Source organism: Falco rusticolus, chromosome 14, assembly GCF_015220075.1.
Source record: "Falco rusticolus isolate bFalRus1 chromosome 14, bFalRus1.pri, whole genome shotgun sequence".
Taxonomy (NCBI): domain Eukaryota; kingdom Metazoa; phylum Chordata; class Aves; order Falconiformes; family Falconidae; genus Falco; species Falco rusticolus.
In genome coordinates, this window is record NC_051200.1 from 20,347,169 (window position 1) to 20,367,768 (window position 20,600).

General features: G+C 36.0%; 1 protein-coding gene across 3 annotated transcripts in view; it reads right to left on the reverse strand.

Moving 5' to 3' along the window:
* The window catches only part of KLHL4 (kelch like family member 4), a 95,191-nt gene extending 75,106 nt beyond the window's left edge, over window positions 1-20,085 (reverse strand). For 2 of the 3 annotated variants that reach the window (XM_037408252.1, XM_037408253.1), the window contains exon 1: window positions 19,923-20,085. The gene's annotated coding sequence lies outside the window, so the exon portion shown is untranslated. The remainder of the gene's footprint in view (window positions 1-19,922) is intronic. The other variant, XM_037408255.1, reaches the window with a different exon arrangement.
* Between the last annotated feature and the right edge of the window lie 515 nt (window positions 20,086-20,600).

Here is a 20,600-nt window from a genome sequence, read left to right on the forward strand (position 1 = left end):
TTATTACTATAGGCCAGATTACCCAGCAGGCAGACACCAATTTCCTAAGTATACTACTATGACATAGAGGGTTGGAACAGTGACTGGCATGTGCTGCAGATGTGCAACAGGAAGCTTCGTGCTTCCTGAGTTGCTTCCCATCTCCATGTTCTAAATTCTTCACTTTAGTGAGTAAGATACAGAGATATATATTGGGATTTGTAGTTTCTTTGATTAGTTTTGGCCTTTGTTTAAAAAAAAAAACAAACACCCCACCTATAAACAAAAGAAGCCTAGGAAATAAAAGCCTTTTTAGATATACCTAAAGCTCTTTTCACGGTGATGATGGTTGGTGTACCAGTGATAGTGGGGACAGCAAACATACATGGATATAGACTGCTGAGAACATTTAGCCAGTAGCACAGCTTTTAATATCTCTTCCATAGGCTTAATTAATTGTGGACAAGACTTTGGATCTGGTAGATATCTGACTCCTATCTTTACTGAAATTAGTTAAGCAAGTAATTAACACTCATGGGACTACTCAAAAGGAATGTCTTTCCTTGCATAGTAAAGAAATTAGATGAGACCAAGGCAAATGTTAAAATGGACAGTTATACAAGAATGTGAGAAGTGCTGATCTATGCAAAGTATTGACAAGTAAAGTCATGCTGACATAGTTTGGTAATCTGAGTTGGAAGAATGTTTGTATTTGACTTTAGTAAATAGGAATAAATCCATATTTGAGTTAGCATAGAGCTGTTAGTGATATGTCCAGCATATTGCTGAGTTAGCCATCTTTCTCTACGGTGACCGTGACGTTACCGAGCCCAGTTAGTTCTAAATTACTTTTGTTAGTCATGCTTCCCATAAGTTAGCTTTTCATGGTAAACAGAACGTGGTAAACAGGTACTACCAAAGGTATTTCCTAACAGATTGGCATGGACATTTAGAAAACTATATAAAACTATTTTAAGGTGTATCAGCCACATATAGAGCCTAATATAACTGTACGTAACAGTTTAAGTTACATCTGAACTTTAGTCTTCAGTGCATGAGCAGGGCGATCCAAATTTGATCCATATTGGGGATTCTCCTGTAGCTGTATTTGAATAAATAGTAAGTCATGCTAGGAAAAGGACATGTGGTTTGTAAGAGCTCACTTAATACTTCCTGTTCTTAAAACTTCCAAGAAATTTCTAATTAACATTTGTATACAAGTTCATTATAACACTTGCATAATGTATGACAATGGCTGCAGAGGGATTTGAACACTGATGCTAACTAATATGAAAGATTGCATATTATTTCTTTCTCTTTTTCCATAATAGTCTCAGTTATTTCCCAAGTTTCTCATACCTGATGGTACTTAATGAGTAAATCTTAATTTGTTCAATGAAACTGTGATTTTGAAGTGGAAATTGCACAAAAGATGCAAATTGAAGTTAAGCTTTGCAATCTGATCTGTTTTTCCTGTTATATTTGTGTGAATCTACCATGTTAGAACTTTGATTCAATCCTCTTGTATGATACATTGATTCTTAGTTTAAAAAAAAAAAATATTTTGGAAAAGGAGTTTATTATCTGAGAAAAGTCAACATATTTTTTGCAGATTGATCATTTTATCTGTTATGTTCAAAGTTTCCTGAAGCTAGGAACCATCATTATATTTGAAAAAAAAAACACCACACCTTCTAACTGCCATTCCATCTCACTTTGTGAATTTAGAGTACAGTTAGTGAACAATCCTTGCTGTTTTGTCTCATTTTTCTATGAAGCAGGCAGTTCCTTGGAAGCTGTTATCAGCCTCATTTCAGATAAAGTCTATTCCTCTTAAATATTATTTGGACTGCAAAGTGCACCTTTCATACACATGGAGTGCTACCTAAGAGGGAGTTTTACCAGGGGAACTCTTTCCTCATGCTGGCTAACATGTTAGGCTGTTTTCTTGGACACATCATATAAGACTGTAAGTAATTAGTCACAGCCTTGAGTTGGTTATCAGTTGGAATTCTTAAGTTCTCCTCTCCTACAAAAGTACTGTACATGATTAGATTTGGTCTCAGATACCTTCCAATTAAAACAGTTCTGCTACCAAAAATAAGCAATATTGGGCCAGAGTAGGTATGTAGTTGAAAAGTGTAATTCCTTGATTCAGTGGACAGGAGAATTGTCTTGGAAGTGTTCTGTAGGTTCCTATCCGCTCTCCAAGAATCTGTATTTTATTAAGCAATCATAAGATAAATGTGGAAAAGGTCCATCACCTCTCCCAGATAAGCACCATGGCTGCAGAAAGCCTTGCTTCTTTCCTTGTCCATTTAATACACTTGATTGTGCATTGATCTAGCTGCAGCAACGCTGGTGATGTTTTCCCCAGAGCAGTTTCTAATCTGGTTATATACAAGCCTTCCCTAGGAAGATGGCTTTGCATCAGGATAAAAGCAGCACAGAACAGGTCATCACACCTGGGGGGAATGCTTTAACCACTTAGTTTTGTATGAAAAGCAGGCACAAATACTGCTTTTTCTATTCTGGTCTGTTTTTTAATGAGAATGTTTCTGGGCACTGTACCTACAAGCACAGATGTTATGTTTGGTGTGTTCTGAATACCAGATTCTTCCTTCCTGGACGAAAGATTAAAAAAACAGGCAGTTTGAAAGTCTTGGCCTCTTCAGTGTATAATGAAAGCTACTCAGCTGTTCCAAAATATTGACGTTGTATACAAAGCAGTATTTTAAATGTGTAGGGAACTTCAGTTTTAAAACAGTAAATGGACTACACATTATTTTTCATTGATCTTCCTAAATATTCATTGTGTAAAATGAACTGTCTCCAGTAATAAAATTAAAGTGGTTTTTTTTCATTTATTTCCCCCCCTTTTCTGGTCATATTTTTGCAGTAATCGCTGTACTGTGTATACAATGAAACCATTACAACTTCAAGAACAGATTCATAGGAATACCGTTTTAAATACAACCTATTGTTATATTTACATTAAACATTCAGAGAAAATCCTCATAAACCCTGAGATATTACTAGAGAGAAAATCAAGATACACAGGCTACTTGAATACTTAGATTTTAAGAGTTTTGAGCAAACCTTTTTTATCATGAAGCGTAATTACAGGTCTGAACATTTAAGTCTAATATTTTGTGGCTTAGCATACTACTTCTTACTGATAACCTTTCATATACTGTTTATCTGATGGAGATGGCTCCACATTTATCTCCTACTTTTAAGAAGCATTTTCTTTAATACTGCCTCTTGCACAACAGAAACAGTTTTTCAGATCAATTTAGCTATAGGCTGCTTTTTCTGGTCAAGTTGTTTGTTTGTTTGTTTTCCCCTGCAAAATCTTAAATCTCCAGTTTAAGTCATATACAGAATAAAAAACTTCCCATGAAAGAAAATGTTCAGGATTGCTTTTCAAGACTATATGAAATATAGAACTAAGGGTTAAAGGGGAATTCTCAAAAAAGAAATGCAGACATAGGTGTGAGATGCTTAGCCACGTGAGAATAGATAAAAGGCTATTTCAGAGTGAAAGCCTTTCCAACATGTGCGCACGTGAGAGTGTATTAACAAGGCTGCAATGCCTCTTTGGATATGAGTCAGAAAGCTGCTTCTATTTAATTAGACAGGAAAATTGTGACACAGCCATGGTATGTGGCTTAGAATAACAAGAGCGTTCAGCAAATTACATTGAATGATAGAGCTGTTGCAGGAGGAAAAGTGAAGCATAAACTTGAAATGATTATTTATTTATTTGTTTACAAAATAGTGCTTCTTTTCTGTCTTTTTATAGTGTATGCATTTTTACTATTTTTTATATCATTATTTCTGTTATTTTCTTCCTTCTGGGACTAGTTGACTCCAGTTACACTGCTTTATGGCCAAAGACAAAACTGCCTGTGAAGTTAGCAAAGCATGTTAAATAAGCTGCCAAAATATGAACTATTTTATACCTTACAGCTCAGTAAGAAAGACAATTTTATACAACTTAGAAGTAAAGACTTTGTGTCACCTTGTAGGACAGCCTGAAGATAGATTGTATATAGCTACTGTTCATTATGATGCATCTGTAGGCTATTAAATTTCAATAATAAATGGTGAAAGAAACATCACAGTCTTAGCAAACCGGCACGATAAAAGGGAGGGTTTTATTCTTCAGGAACATGTTTTAAATTAAAACGAAAAGAATATAAAAGGGGTTCATAATGTTATAGTAGGATGTGGGTAGATAGATGTCAGACATCTTTCTGTGTGGTAAGGAATCCTGAGTTTCAGATATGTGAGAAAACAGCACTTTGAGTGAGAACCTCAGGTACTTCAGAGCAAGTATTTGACTTGCCATCTTTGCATTTCTACCAAGGGTTCTATTCGGAAGTCTGACTACAGGTAGTTTTTTATTTGTTGAGAATTTCATGTTAATTCAATTATATATGTAAGCTGTACTTGATTTACACACATGATAGAGTAAGAACTCTCTGAAAGGTACAGAAATTGTAACTAGAAGAAGCAGGTATTGTATTTCAGCAGGAATAGCTTCATCTTAACAAAGGTAGCATCTCTTACCATCTTCTCTAAAATTCAGGCATTAGAACCTAGCCCTGTCCAGATGAAAGTCAAAGGAGAAGCTGAGTTGTCCTTGATTCCTATTTACTTTTTTGATTCAAGGGAGTATGCTTGAATGCCTCCAAGCCAGAAAATATTATGTGAGACAATTTCTAAATGTGTTTCTAGATTAGCTGTTCCTATGACCAAAGGACTTCTTTGACAGTCATATACTACTAAAAGCATTAGCACTTAGAGCTGTGAGAATTGTACCAGTCCATATTTGCTGAAGCACTGATGAGTACTGACATTTTAGAAATGATCTAATTAGAAAGCAGTGATTTCTTGCAAAGTTTTGACATTTTAAAATACAATAGTATTTTTTGGAGTAACAATGTAAATGACAGTGATTTCTTAAAAAAAAAAAAAGTCTAAATAGAAATTGATATTAATTGATATTTAGGAAAGATGCCTAACAAAGGGGGAAAAAAAATCTTTCTGTTGACTGCTTATAGAAATGTCAATAGAGAGTAATGGACAAAGCTGGAAAAGAAATAATAAATATGAACCCTGTAGCTAGGGAGCGGAGGGCAACACAGCTTTCTGACAGAGCCCAGAACAAAAACACTTCTAGTTGCATTTGTCTGTTTGACTATTCTAAGATGCTCCCAAAATCATTTGGTAGTGAATTATAGCATTCTTCCCCGCAACTCTTTCTTTCAGTAGTCCTGTAGAGTGTCTAGATGCCAGTATTTTAAGTATCATTAAAACATTTGCTCAAATATGTCAGGTTTTTTCCAAAAAGTTTTTCAAGGAAAAAACTAGGTAGGCTTAAAGAAACAGTAGAACCTGATTCAGGGTTGGATTTGCCATGGAAATACATTCATCTGATGTTGAATCTGAGGTAGCAATAATTACAGTGTGACTGATGAACCGTGTTGAAAGTCCTACCTTTCATAAGCTAGAGAAGCCAGGCTACAACTCTTCATTTCCTCTGTTCTCTTACCTGCTATGACCTATTGCACATCTCCCTTTCTGATTGATTACTCATTTATCCTTAGATTAAGCATGCACACAAGCACCAATAATTATTGATTCCATGTGTTTACAGCTGCTGCTTTCTGTTTCCAAGTGTCACATCTGGATATTTCCTGGTCTGCGTATCCTCTTGTATTTAACAACAGAAAACTCTTACAGAGAGCTATGTCAGTGTATAACTAGACTGCAGGCATCCTGCTTATTAATCAGTCCGCTACTTTGCTGCTTATCTGTCATTCTCTCTGCTCCCTATTGCACAGTTAGACTGCTTTATTTTTTACATGCCTTATTGAGACCTTTTAGATTCAGGGAAATACAGGCCTATGTACTTCATGGTTTTGTCAGAAGAATTACTTCCAAAAATAGAATAAGTACACACATGAATAAATTTGCTGTAATTGGAAAGAAGGGAAATTGTGACCCAAAATACACATAAGTTTTTTGATGCATTCAGAAAGCATGTTCTTGTTTACATAGATTCCTAAAAAGCTTTTGACAAAGATCATCATCAAATGTTTTAAGGAAACTATACAGCAATGGGATAAGGAAAGTACATAAATGGATAAATAATTGGCTAAAATGGGAAACAAGAGGTTGGAGTCATTTTTAACCTTGGAGGAAATTATTAGTAGTTACATAAGGCTTTGTGCTTCGACCTTTGCTCTCTAGCATATTTATAACAATTGGGAGAAGGATTTGAATTAAAAGTTGTTAACATTTCCTGATGATGTTCAGTAGCAGGATAGCAAAGTCAGGGCCTAATGGTGAAGAATTATAGATTTGAACAAAAAGTCAGCAAGCTCAGTAACTGGGTAATAACATGGCACATAGGATTCAATACAGAGAAGTACCAAATGATGAAGTGATGGGCTCTGAGTTGTGTATTACTACACAGAGGCAAGATCCAGGGTTATGATGATAATCCCATGAAAATACAAAAATGGCAAAAAAGATAAAATCTTTAACATTAATAATAATATTATTTTCTACATAATTAGAAATTATTTGAAAAGAAATAGAGAAGAAAACATTATGCCAAGGAATGAATGCATGGTTCACTTGCCTTGAATACTGTGTGCTGCTCTGATTCAGAACTAGGGAAATGGGGTTTGTATATGAGAAGGAGTTAGACTGTAGTACTTCTACCACAGGGTGTTAGGGATGGTAAAAGTTAACATGGGCTTAAAGAAAGATTGGACAAGTTTACAGAGGGAGAAGCACTAGGATTACTAAACACAAGAAACCGTTTCCAGCTCTGGGGATGTTGAGCTGTGTGCTTGCTCTGCTCTTGCACACTTTCCTGATATCTGCTTTTGGTCGCTGCAAGAGGACACCTTTGGCCTCGCGCCCAGTGACCATCCTGTAGTTCTCACAGTGGCATACCCTGTGACGGAGTTGCTCAGTAGTTTGAAGACAGACTTGAATAAAACGAGAACTCTAAAGCAGGTCGGTGTAAAGCAAATGAAAAATAGTATAAGAACAGAAGGAAATCAAAGTCTTATGTTTCTGTCTAATTTCAGACTGAAATTTATGGACTGAAAAGAGAAACTCAAGGCAGATTTCACTGTGCGGTGCTATTGGTTTAACGACATGCCCTCCCCCCCCCCCCCCCCCCCCCCCAAAAAAAAAAAGGTGTTGAATTCTTCTATTAAAAAAAGTAAATAAAGGAACTTGTAGTTCTGAGATTCCTGGGTGTAGGCCATGTACATTTTATAAATGCATAATCTGGCAAAAAATAATTAGATCAAGAATAAAGATCTAAGCACAATCTGGAAAATACATATGAAAGCAACAAATGTTTCATATTTAAGTTGAAAAAACATAGCAAAGGAAATATCAGGGGTTTCTTTATTTTTTAAATCCTTCCCTCCTTGACTTCAGAAATGTTATTTATAATTTTTTTTCTAGTTACATTGACACTGTTCAAGCCAACAAAACCAAACTAAGTAGAAGGATGGCTAACAAAATATCTTGGAGTACCAATACAAGAAATCCTGCTATTTTTTATTGACTTTCATCTGAGTCTAAAGATTAATGCTTTAAGCACTGCTAAAATGTATCAACTGGTAGAAAATTAATTACTAATGTACTTTTAGTGGAGCATATTAGACTTCAGCAGGTTTTACTATAGAACAAACAGTATTGAAAATTATGATCATTATGGATGTCAACAAAAAAAAGACATTTAAAAGACATGGAAACAGTACGTGACTGTGAAATGTTCTGTGGGTTTGCCATAGACAAGTTGGAGAGAGGCTTCTATCGCTTTTCAGGAGTAGAAAGCCATTAATTCTCCACACAGCTTAAAACACATAGCATTTTAGAGGCAATATTTTTACCATGATATTTTTTAACATTTAATTTAGTTTTTCATACTAAACTGTTTTGGTTCTGAGCATCATCTGTAGTTTATCTCCTGGTCAGCCTTGGTCAAACCCCTTAGGTTTAAGATTTTATTGATCTTCCTGAGGGATGTCCTGCACTATAAGGTAGGGTGGATTGCTGTTTAAACAATAAATACTTTTAAAAAATATGCCTACAATGAGGGAAGTGTGTTTAAGACTAAAAACCTCAACAGCTATTGTTAGAATTTGCAAGCATTTGTTGCTATGGCTGTAATTAAAATCCTGAATGATAATCAAGCTTTTAGGCCAACTCCTGCCATCCATAAAAAAACAAATAACAATTTATTCCAAAAACATTGTCCTCAGTACATTTTGTTATTTATCAAAACAAATACTGATGTAAATTCTGTGTTTATTTTGTTAATTATATTTTCACCAATATACCAGACAACGTTCTTTCAGAATATTAATTGCTTTATGGAAATTAAGGAAGGGGTTTTGAAATAACTGCTGCTGCAAACCATTAATCTGTTTTGTGCTGTAAAGAGATCCAATTTCAACTGATTTCAGGATGATACTCCTAGTTGCTTTCCTGATTAACAGATCTTTCAGAAGGGACTTGGGCTTGTAACTCATGGCTTGCAAGACTTGTGTTTTCAACTTTTCATATGGATCTCATTCAAGAAATACTTAAATGTTCCAAACATAACCGATTATCATTCTTGCTTTTATATTTATACAGGCTTTTAGCAGCCCTGTACTCACAGGACTCCTCCAGTCTTCCTTGACTCGCCCTTTCCCATGCACCACACACTGATATCTTTCCCCCACCCCGCATACCAAGAGGGATGGGTGACAAAGAAACAAAGACGTAGTCCAGGGAACAGTTCTTTTGCTCTCAGAAATAATTTTTACTCAGTCACTGGCATTTTCTGTAGGCATTCATCTAGTAGGCTTATGTCTGGCATTCATTTAGCCCATCAAATTTGTAATAGTGAGGAGAGATTTGGACGGGTCCATTGCCATGCTTGTTTCCAGACAAAAGTATTCCTAAATAGCTTTGTTTAAGTTAGACATCAGCAAAAAATGATGGATTTTCTGTCCTTGAACAGGTTATTACCTGGGATTATTTTGGGGATATATCTGGCTGAATAAAAGGAATTTTGCCCTTACTACCATTCCTTCAATCCTGAGAATGCAAAGAAAACCAGAAGGAAGCATTACCAATCCTGATAACAGCACTAATAATCCTAGAAATCTTAAACCATCTTTCTCTGGGTCTGTATCTGTCAGTGAAGGCCTTTCTATTTAAGGATGTTATGAACTGGAGGTTCCTGGAGCTCCATTTGCAGCACTGCCCACCTCCTGGTATAGCAGCTGGATGTTCTCCAAAGTTGAAGCTGACTGAAATGGTAGACAAAAGTCCTCTAGGGGATGCAATGAATGAGTGGTCCTGGGTTTTCAGTTGGTTTTCATCAAGGTCATTCTGCAGTGATTGTAGTACTGAAATATTTCACAGTCAGTAGTGTTAAGGAGAAAGTCTGTCACTAGCCCAGTATGTTCCAAAGCAAAAGACCAGAGGTGGACACTTCATTTTCCGATCGCTAAACCATACATAAAATGGGGGAAAAAAATGACACCTCTGTACCTATTTGATAGTATTTGCCACAAGGAGGCAAGCTGTACTCTTGGTTTCATTCCAGTGACCGTTAAAAACAGATTTTTAGCTACACTGTGCATTTCAGTACAATAACCTGCAGATGCTGCTTCTTAATAACTGTACCCTTGTTTATAAACACAGTATCTTGAGGCTTGTGTGATTCTCTAAATAGGAAATGCTGTGAAATCTAATTGGAGTTTTTTTAAAACACAAAAATTATAAACTAGCTATTAGTGTTTGTTTAAATAATACAAATGCATTTGGAACAAATACAAGTTTGTCTTACTTTCTGGAAGTAACTTCATATAAGTAAAATAGATAAATATTGCATTTTGAAAACAGTTTCCCCCAAAACTATTATAGTTAATTTATAAAAATTATATCTCTGACAAGAAAGAAACAGTAGTCTGTTCTCATGTTTCAGGTTAATCATTCCAATTTCAAAGGCATATAACGCTAGATGGAGAATAATTTGTAAAGAAGTTGTTGCCAGGTTTGTACTGTCCTTCAATGCAGTAATAATGTTTGTTGTATAAGATTTGGTTGAAAGTAAGTCTTTCTAATGATTTTTTTTTTTTAGTTTGAAGTGTCTAAATTGAACACTAATGTAATCAGTTATGAAATAAATCTACCAAGGTGCTGAGAGAAAAATTGGAGCAAGGAGAAGCTTCTTCAAAACAGGCTGTCAGGAAACTGTTGTACAGTCTTCCAGAGACAGCAAGCTTGTGAACAATGACTTTAAAAAACACAAAGGTCTACTGAGACAGAGACTTCTGTTTGGCTTTTAAAAAAGGTCTACTGAGACAGAGACTTCTGTTTGGCTTTTAAAAACAGGCCAGGTTGGAGGAGGTACAGAAACCCAGACAGCTTACAAAAAAGCAGGAGTAGGTTTTAGGGGAAAAAGATCTGCAAGGAGCAGGATGAGGTTTAGAAGTTAGTGTTGCGTTGATGCTTAACATCCTTTGCCAAAGCAAGGACAAGGGGACAGTTGGGTTGTGTTTACACCGTAAACACTGGAACAGCTGAAAGGCTGGATTCATTAGCTCAGCCATGAGCTGTTCACAGAGCTTTGTGCTCAGCATATTGTGTTGTGAGTTCAGCAGAACAGAGCACATTAATTCTGTGTGATGATAATGAACTCTCAGAGCAGGGCACAAATGAGATGAGGGGAACCATGGGACAGGTGGTAATGGTTTCATGAGCGTGCTGCCATTTCCTGGGTCTGCGTTATGCTTCAAAAAGACATTAAAATAAGTTGTTTCCAAACCGTGAGTTTTCTAAACTGAATACATCTATTTAAACGTAAGCTAGCTCTTTTGCTGTTACAACATAATGATAATAATAACAACCCTATTGGCCCCTCTTAAAATACAGTTGTAACATTTATAAAGCTATTCTGACTTAATGCTTCCTACAGCATGAAGAGTACTGACAGTCATTTAAAATGCTGAAAGAGAAATTAACTGTAAAAGCAGATGAACCAAACAGATGAAAGACATGTAATTATTATTTCTTATCTAGTAAATACTTCTTCAAACAAAATACATTTTGAACAAGCATCACTGAGATATTATATGGAGGGAAAATGTATAGGTTCCTTAAATGACTGGCTTTATTTCTTAGAATTTCAAATAAGGCCTCCAACTGATTCCTCTTGGAAGCTAATTCTCTTTCAGCAATTCAGTAACAGATACCAGCAAAATAATTTTCAGTATCTAGTTAAGCAATACAGGACTTAAATATCTCCCTTCTTCATGAACATGCTACTGAATTACAAATTACAATGAGGAAGTAAATTTCATATGACATAGATTACTTCGGTCTTTTAGTAAATAAGGAAACACAGCTACATTTTTACCCTTCTTCATTTACTATAATTTTTATCTGACTTTGAATGAAGTCAAATATCTAAGGCTGTCAAATGACCCTGTCCTTTATCATCCAGAGTAACATATTAAGACAAATTTTCAAAATTCTGAGATGAGGCACTTTACTGGTAAAACTTCATCAGCATCAACCTGACTTTAATAATACTAGCCAAATTCTCCATGGAAAGAACCTATACATAAAGAAGTTTGAATGTAAAATAATTGCAGACAACGGAAAGCAGTGGGACATTAGTTTAATTCTGCATACACTTACAATATGAAAAAAAGCGATAGAACACCATTCTTTTAAACCGCAGATTGTCTTTTGTTAATTGGAGCATCTACTAGGACAAAAGTGAATGTAGGAGCAGAAACTCATGCAGTAGTTACAGTGAAATCTTTTATTTAATGGATAGATTAGAAGCTTGTTTCTTTATGATACCTTACGCTGGAGTTTTAGGTTTTTGCTGTACATAACCACTGAAAGGGAGACACTATTTATCAAAATACTGCTTGTAAGAATGGCATTAGCACTAGAGGCCTAGTTAAATATATTTTATATTATAAATAGCCTTAGTCTTCCTAAAGAGCTCTTAAAACAATTTTATCATGAGAATAAGTATTAAAGAGCCAAGTTCGCAACTTGCTGTTAAATCATTTAGTGTCTTCAGTAGGTTACATTATGCACATTTTATGTATTTGATCTCACTGCTAGCAAAAGAATTTGTTACTAGGAATGGAAATGGAGATAGTAGTTTTATTTCCTGTGTTTTCCAGTTCTAACATGATGTCTTTGTGTAAATCTTGAAAATGTTTATGACCAAATAAATGAGCTCTTGCACTATGCGTAGTTAGAGAGCTCAGATTGTTTACAGCTTTTCTCGTGCAGCAAAGTCAGAGTAAAAATTAATTCTTTAAAGTCGATATATTACAAAATATCTGTCATCAAACTGTCAGCAATACTGCATTCATCTTCGTGGCCCTTTTTTCTGAATATCTCAAATAATACTCTGTCATGCATTAGGATTTAAAATAAGTCAGTTTTAAGCTTTTTATGGTCACGTGTTTAGTATTTTTAGATAAATACTCAGACTTCATAACTTAATTGCTGAAATAACTTACTTGAAGCATGACCTGAGTTTACTTCCATATATGAATTTTAAGAAAGAATTAAGACTGGCCTTTGGAAAGCAATTCCAGTTCTCTTATTAAGACATCATTCCTTTTCACAGGCAGCTTTGATCTACTATTCTCCAAAACCATGCAGGGGTTTTTTTTGGTCTTTTTTTTTCTTTTTTCCTTTAATAGAGGTTTTGTACTGGATAGGTACTTAGGAAACTAAGTTATACATTCAAATTCTTACTTGACATTTAGTGAAAGGCTGTAATCCATAGAAGATGAATAAACAACCAAATATGAATAACTTAGAATAACTCAGAATAATAATAACTCAGAATAACTGAGTAAAAGATGAATAGTAAATGTTGTGCTCCAAATGGTAGGAATATTGCTGTCAGCAAAGAACAAAATTTCTGAAACAATACTGAAAACCGTGTTTCAGAAAAAGCCTCCAGACATTTTCTAGGGTTATGTAGAACTCCTTTCTTACGTGTTTTGTACCTCAGCTCAACTTTACAGCATTTTTTCTTCCTAACACTGTTACATAGTGAGATACTCATTGCCAGCCACTCTCAGCATCTCTGTTCACTTCAGTCATACCAAATGGTTTACTACCGTTAGGAGTTTGTAAAACTGGGAAGTGTGCAGAAAATGTTACGTTTCTGTCCCAGCTCCCTACTCCTCTACTCCTCTGCAAGCTGCCTGTTGCCTTTGAGGAGTTGCTAGAAAGGAGGAAAGATTGTACAAGACTGATACAGAGAATGAGCAGAGAAAGACAGTGAATAGAAAGACATTACAGTACTACAGGCAGGCATGTTGAGCGATGTCCTGAGTGATTCGGAATGACAAGGTTTGGAGCCAGTGGGATGGGAAAGAATTTTTGTAGTCTGAATGAAAAACAGTGGATTGCTGAGAAAAATGAGTTAGTTTAACTACATTGTTAGGGAAAAGGAAGTAAATAGATATATCATCGTGATTTTCACCTCTCAGAGAATTCAAAAGTGTTTAACCTGAAGTCCCACTGAATAGTTATGTACTGAAAATGAAAAAGCACTTTGGTGACTTATTGACGAGTGGATTAAATCAACATTCAAAAGTGGCATGTGGACAAATTTATTATTTTTTAAAAAGACACTTTTTCATTATGCCTTCCAAAACAAGAATGGAAATTCAAATAGGATCTAATCGTATTTCAATTTACTTGATAAAATATCTTCACAAGTATAAAAGTTCTTAGCCATCATAGTTTATTTATCTGCAACGAGCTATCTTGCATGCTGTAAACCATTATTTTTGACTATCACTAAACAATAGCATACAATTTGCTTGCTGTGTTCCATGAGTAGCTTCAATATCCTCCTGGTATCTAGAGACTTAATGTGTGTTACATCAGCTCTTGCAAGTTGGTAATGGTGTCACATGTTCTTTTCCATTATGATGTAGTGTAATATAAGCTGTTATACAAGATTCTGTGTCTCAGGCTTTTTGATACAGTACATTTTTTTTATAATTCTACAAATGCTGATACACCAAAATGAAACAGAGAAGTGTTGACAGCATGAACAGTAGGCACAGTGAAAAAAAGCAAAAATTGGAACTGAAAGAGAGTATTGGATTATAATATACAAGTTTTGAGTATCTGATTGTTAAAAAACCATTTTTATAAAGTTAAGATACTGTCGCGACGGAGGGAAGACACAGTCACTCAATATGAGCGATCAGCAGACTTCATTTATTGTCCCTTACAGTCACCTTTTATGCCTTGTTATAATTAGCTCATACATATTACAAAAGTTAAGCTCATTATTGGTTAGTTACCTAAATATCAAGTCCGCCCCTAGTTTCTGTTCTGTAGTTATCTGTTCCCACCTGCAACATTCTTTTCCCACCGCAGTCTTCCTGTTATTTTGTAACTTTTGCTTTACTTCAGATAAGCTGAGAGCGATGTGCATTTTTGTCCAGCCAGCTGGACTATGTCTATGAGACCTTTTTCAGCTAGCCAGTTATCCACAAGATACTCAAATCCCTTGAACTAAAAGCTTAAATCTTATTTGCTTTGCAGTATGCTTTTCTCTTTGGATTTTGCTGGGGGGGAAGGGGGGGAATGGGGGCGGGGAGCATTGATGTTCCTTTCTATCTAGCTGTATCAGACAGTAAAGCTACACCAAATCCTCTTGTACCAGGTTGCCTGTGAGAGTCATAAACTGTTTTGCTCTCCCAGACACATGACCTAAGTAGTTCAAAGAACAGGGAGAACGTCTCACTCTACTAGGAACATTGATCAATCTTTTTCAGACCGCATCTAAAATGGGGTATTTTCTACAGTATTGGTAAACCAGACTGTTTACGTTTGAGATAAGTCACAAAGAGATACAAGTCTCCGTACTTCAGTCTGAACTGTGTGATACCATATTGCTTTCCTCTGCAAGACTGCAAACCAGGTAAACTGTTGGTTCTCTTTAACAATTCTTATGCTCTTAAAAGTATAAATAAAGAGGAAAAACATTGACTTCAGACTTTTTAGAGAAAACATTCTTGTCCCTAGTTTTGGTAAATGTGTGCCAGCGATTTTTAAAGGTTGCTAATTGAAAATCTGACAGTATCTATTGCAATGTCATCATTTTGCTGCTATTTTCATACATCTCTCTATATCTTATTTTATTAAAATTTCATTTTAGCTATTAGTCCATAGCTGACGCTGCTTTAACAGGAAGATTAGGCTGTCTGGGCTAGCACTTCCAGAAGACCCTTGTAGCCTGAATGATTTCATGATTTAAATTGTTATACATGTAATTGCAAAGACCCATGAAATACACTCTGACAATTCAGGGTTGCCCTGAGAAACAGGATCTGCAGGATTGCTGCAGTTAGTGGGGTTTATCCCTTTCTCAGTGACTTTCAAATCCACTCATTTATGAATATTATTACTTTACAAATTAGTTTTAAAAGGGCTTTAAAAATGTTGTAATCTTTAATCATGCTTTATCTGCTTATTTTATTTATACTGATCCAGCACTGGTTGTCTTTGAGTTACAGAGTAAAATTAGCCCACTGCTCAGTTCAGAGAATGTCATATATTTAAGAATTCCTAGAGTTTCATCAAATCTAGGCAAACTGCTGCTTTAAGATACTGAAATTTTTTTAGTGCATATTTTTGCAGGTTATTTATAGTACAGAGTTATTTGTAGTATACACTCCAGAGTGTTTGAGAAAAGGTGCTATGTTGGATCTTGCATACAGGGAGAAATGACAGTGTTGGCCAGACTATCTGCTGCTGTAACAGATACATGTATATATTCCTCAGTAAGAGCAAGTGAGAGGGATGCCAGTTCTTCCATCCCATTGACCTTGTTCAGTGAGCCTGATCTAGATTATGTTATACCAGTCATCATACAGTTGGATCTGGTTGTAAATATAATATGACATACAGACTTTGGTAGAGCTGATTTTCCCTTCTGGGTATTCACACTTCAGTCTGTGGGCTAAATTTGGGGGCCTTTCTGTCTAAAAATTCTACACTGCATATGCAATGGAGAGAGAGAGAGGAAAAGAAAACTAAAAATCCTCCAAGGGATGGTGTTACCAGATATTATTATTCCTTGGACGTTTGCCCTGTAATTTAAGTAACCTCAGTTCACTAATGGAACAAAAGTGACACTGTCTTATTATTTGACAAGATAATTATCCAGCATGTACTAAACAAAGTTTGATGTAAAGACTTCATATTTTCATAAGAGAAAAAGCAGACAATCCTGTTCCTTTTCTGAGCAAAACATTCAAATGTTGCACGCTTTGGATTATGCAATTTTAATTTTTTATATTGAAGTCAAATAATTAAATCCTGCCTCATCTGGTTGTTTTGAAGACTCATTGTGTCAAACTTCTGAATATAGCTGTTGAACACATAGTGACTCTAAGGACTGCTTTATCCTTGTATAGTCTGTGGCAAAGTAGGTACTGCTACGCTGTGCAAAATAGGTGTTGCACAGTTTGGTCCAGCATAAAGTGTAGGATGCCATGACAATTTAGTGCCCTTTAATACTTTTAAAAATACTTTAGCTGTATCATTATAAGACAAATATAGGATGATGTCTTCTAAGGTATTTTATTCAGTACGAGTATAGCATAGAATCATATTGTAAAAAGAGTTTAACTGGGAATTTTATAATAACTGTATATCACATATGTGTATTGTATACTATTATTTATTCACTTATGAGATTACTCGTTTTCTGTGCCCCCAGAGTTTCTTGTTCTCCTAAATGGACATCTGTGGATTCAGTTGTTTCACGTATCCTAGCATCACTGCCTATTTTGACCCTTTATAATTACAGAGAGTATACTTGACTCCATAAAGGTTTAAATCGATTATGTTTCATCAGAACAGACAGAATGTTGAGGAATCTTGCTTTTCATGGCTGCAATTGTGTTAACAGGCAGTTTCCAAATGGAAAATGGTGTTACCCAAGAGCTAGACAGGTAGTTACTTAGTTCTTGTTTTCCTGCCTCAGAGTATGCTCGTATGAATACAGAAGTTTTATTAAATATGGTGCTTGCAGAAACTGATACTTAACATGATGCATTATCTTTCTCTATGCTAAGTATTTTTGAGAGGTATTTTTTGTTTGTTAGGTTTTTGACAGTAAAACTCCAAGTGTGAGTAAAGGTGATATGTTCTTGTTGCAGTCTGAGATAGTTGAGATTTTAACAAAAACAGTTAAATCTTTTTCTTAATTGCAGGACTAAAAAGCAATAATATACTGGCTGTTTTTCAGTAGGTGGCACAATATATCTACCAACAATTAAATAGTAGAAATAATGAACTGTTTAAAAATAAACCAGCAGATTGGTGGCTCTTACAATTGAACCTAAACCTACAGTTATTTGTGCAATATTTATAGGAAGAGGATTACAAACTTCCTCCCCTTGATATTCCCAAATTTAGTCTCCAAACCTGATCCAACCGGGGTCAGGTCTACTGTGTAAGAAAATTAGGCAAGATTAGTGCTTTGTATTGACACTGCCAGCAAGGTGGTGGGGTTTTTTTGTTATGAACTCTGCTAGAGAAATTTATCTGATTCTGATCTCGCACTTCACGTAGGCATATGAATAGTTAGCTGTCATCACTACCTACATAGCTTTAAGATACCCAGTGTATAAAAAAGATAGAACTCTCTGATTATATACAAGTGTCATGAAACTTGGAAGTAACTTGGAAGGATTATTTTCTTCAAATATGTATATATATTCTCCCTTTTTTAACTCCTTCCTCCCTGCCAAGACATTTGACTTATTTATTAATTAAAAACAGCAACAACAAACAAATTGCAGTATAAATGTTACTTCAACATCCTTTTCATTAGCTGATGTGGTGGAGCTGTGATACACACTGGCGATAAAGGCCGAGTCTACACTTCAGAGAAGCTCCTAAGGCACTCCCCATGCTGCTCCCCAGGCATGCTCTGCTGCATCCTGCTTCTGCATGAGAGGAAACTGCAGTGCCCTGCTCGATTGTGCACTCAAGTTTCCTTGCAAAGGAATGTTGGAAAACAAGCCAGTACTATAACACTCCAGTCAGTCCCCCAGTGTGTGCAGTGGGCAGGTTCAGGGCTGCAGGGCACATCCATGCCCTGCACAATCGGCGCGCTCCCAGAGATCCGCCCATACGGCTCAGGGAACTCCTCTCAGTCTTCCCAGTCTTGCAAAGTGAAGCAAATGACTTACAGAAATAAAACCAAAGCTACTGAGAACACCTTTAATGCTTGATGATGTGATCACATCTCCCAACTAGTCTATGTAATTTCTTTGTGCTTTTCTCTTCCAACAAAACAAGTTTGAATTGCTTCTGTACTTGTGCCCTGCTCTTCAATTCTGTTGCATTCCTCCTATTTTACTGTCACGTTAATCTGCATCAGCCATGGTCATTTTAGCATTTTTGATGTTATCGTTTTATGAATGAGATACTTTTAAACTGTTTTTTCCTCACTGAGGAAACGCTTTATAAAGATACACTTTATTCACGTACAGTAAATTAAAGCCTACTTCAGAAATGTTATAAGCATTTAGGCATCCGAGTACACTATCTATTTGAATGCTTTTTGATGAAGTCACTTATTTATCTATGTTAGAAGTTAAGGAAGTGGTAAGGAACACATAGTACTGTAGTTTAAGCCAGAAGGTAGTGTGAGAGCAAAGATACGAACAGTGAACAATGGAGACAGGAGAGAAGGTGTACAAAGACAAGCACCCAGTTGAGTGCAAGACTGCAATCATGCTGATTATTTTCCTAGCGCATTGCTTCTTCCTGGCTTGCAATGTGTTTATGTACTCTTGATACCAGACGTTGTAGGACATATTCACTTTGCCTAGCTTTATAAGCCTTTTGAGTGCACTTCAGAACAACGGGCCTAATTTAGTTGCCCTAAATCACCCTCTGGAGGAGCCTTTCTTTTCCGCTGAGGCATTTAGAGCATTTTATTTCATAATATTGGTATCTGGAATTAAACAGTGTGAATATTCCATATAATGTACTTCTCTCTCTCTTTCCCACTGTGTTTTCAGATAAGCTTGGAAAGCATCTGTCAAACTGAGGGCATTACTACAAGTTCTCTTGAATAAAAACTCAAGGATACCAGAGACCAAAAGATAATGCAACTCTAATTGCAGCAGCTATGATTTCTAGCATTCATTTTTACCTTTGAGAAAGTTGGTGGGGGGTTGTTTTTGGGGGTTTTTTGTTTTAGGTTTTGTTTTTTTGTGTTTTAAGCAGAGAATAAAAGATATGGCTGCAGGCAGGGTTTTTTACTATATTTCCCTATATAAGGGCTTACTGTTCTGCTCATTTGATAATATTACAATAAAAATACCAATAATTAAATGTTAATAAGCATATATTTTGTCTTCATTCATACAATCAGCTTTATTATTTGTAACTAAGGCATTCTTGATACTTAGTGCCTGTGTAGTCAAGTATTTCAAGGTTAAAAATACAGTTCAAAGCACAATATTCTTTTGTACCCACACAGAGGTTTAGTGCTGCATGAGGAGCATGTTTCCTCTTCTCTGCATTTGCTACCAAAAGGGCTGCTCCACCCCTTGTCCCAACACTGGCAGGCTCAGAGGTGACACCCTTTGCAGAGGTGTACTCTGCCCTTTTATCTAGGCTCCTAAAAGACTGACTGAATCATAGGTGTTTCTCTGCAAGCTGTAAAAAGCAGCAAAGTCAACTGTTGCGACGTTTCTAAGATGTCTTCTTTCCGTCATAAACTCATGGTTTTCTGTGAGTTATTCCAAAGGCTCAAATAATAAGCATGCAAATGATATGTCAGGATAGGAACAAAATTAAGCTTTTTATCCTACCTTTAAGAAGTTTCAACTGGAAGTAACCAACTTTCTGATAATGGCACAATGCTGCAAAAGGATCTTGAGTTGTGGAAGGCTTTAAAATAAAAGAATTGCCAACACACGAGTATGTTTTCTCACATTTCAGTGGCAGATTATTTCAGAGAACTCTCTAGCCCATTTCCTATTTCCTTTGCCCTTGGTCTGCTGAGTAATATTGGCATTTTCCCTTAAAACAGCATATCTCCTCTCTGGACGGAAATTTCTGATAAGTGTTTTCCGTTGAACTTCCTCCAGCGTCTACATTAAACAGCGCCTTTGCCAAGGATCATTTCCTGTGGTCTCTGCTTTCTGAACAACATGTAGCCTCAAGATTGTGTCGTGCCTGCCCACTACCACGGTGTGTTACTTGGGACTGCAGGAAGTTTTCCAGTCTCTAAATATAATTATTTCAGAAACCACTCCAGGAATTGTTACCTTCCTATTCTGTGGGGGCTAACTAATTTTAACTTTATTTTAATTTTAATTTAATCTTTTAACTGATCCGATAATACTGAATGAAAAATATGGGGCAATTTTGGAAATAGCAATGGAGATACTTTAACTGGAAATGCTGAAACAGGATGATGTCAAAAAGAAGGTTCCACTTAAATTTTATTGCCTGATTCCAGTTTGGTCAGAACCATGTTCCATCAG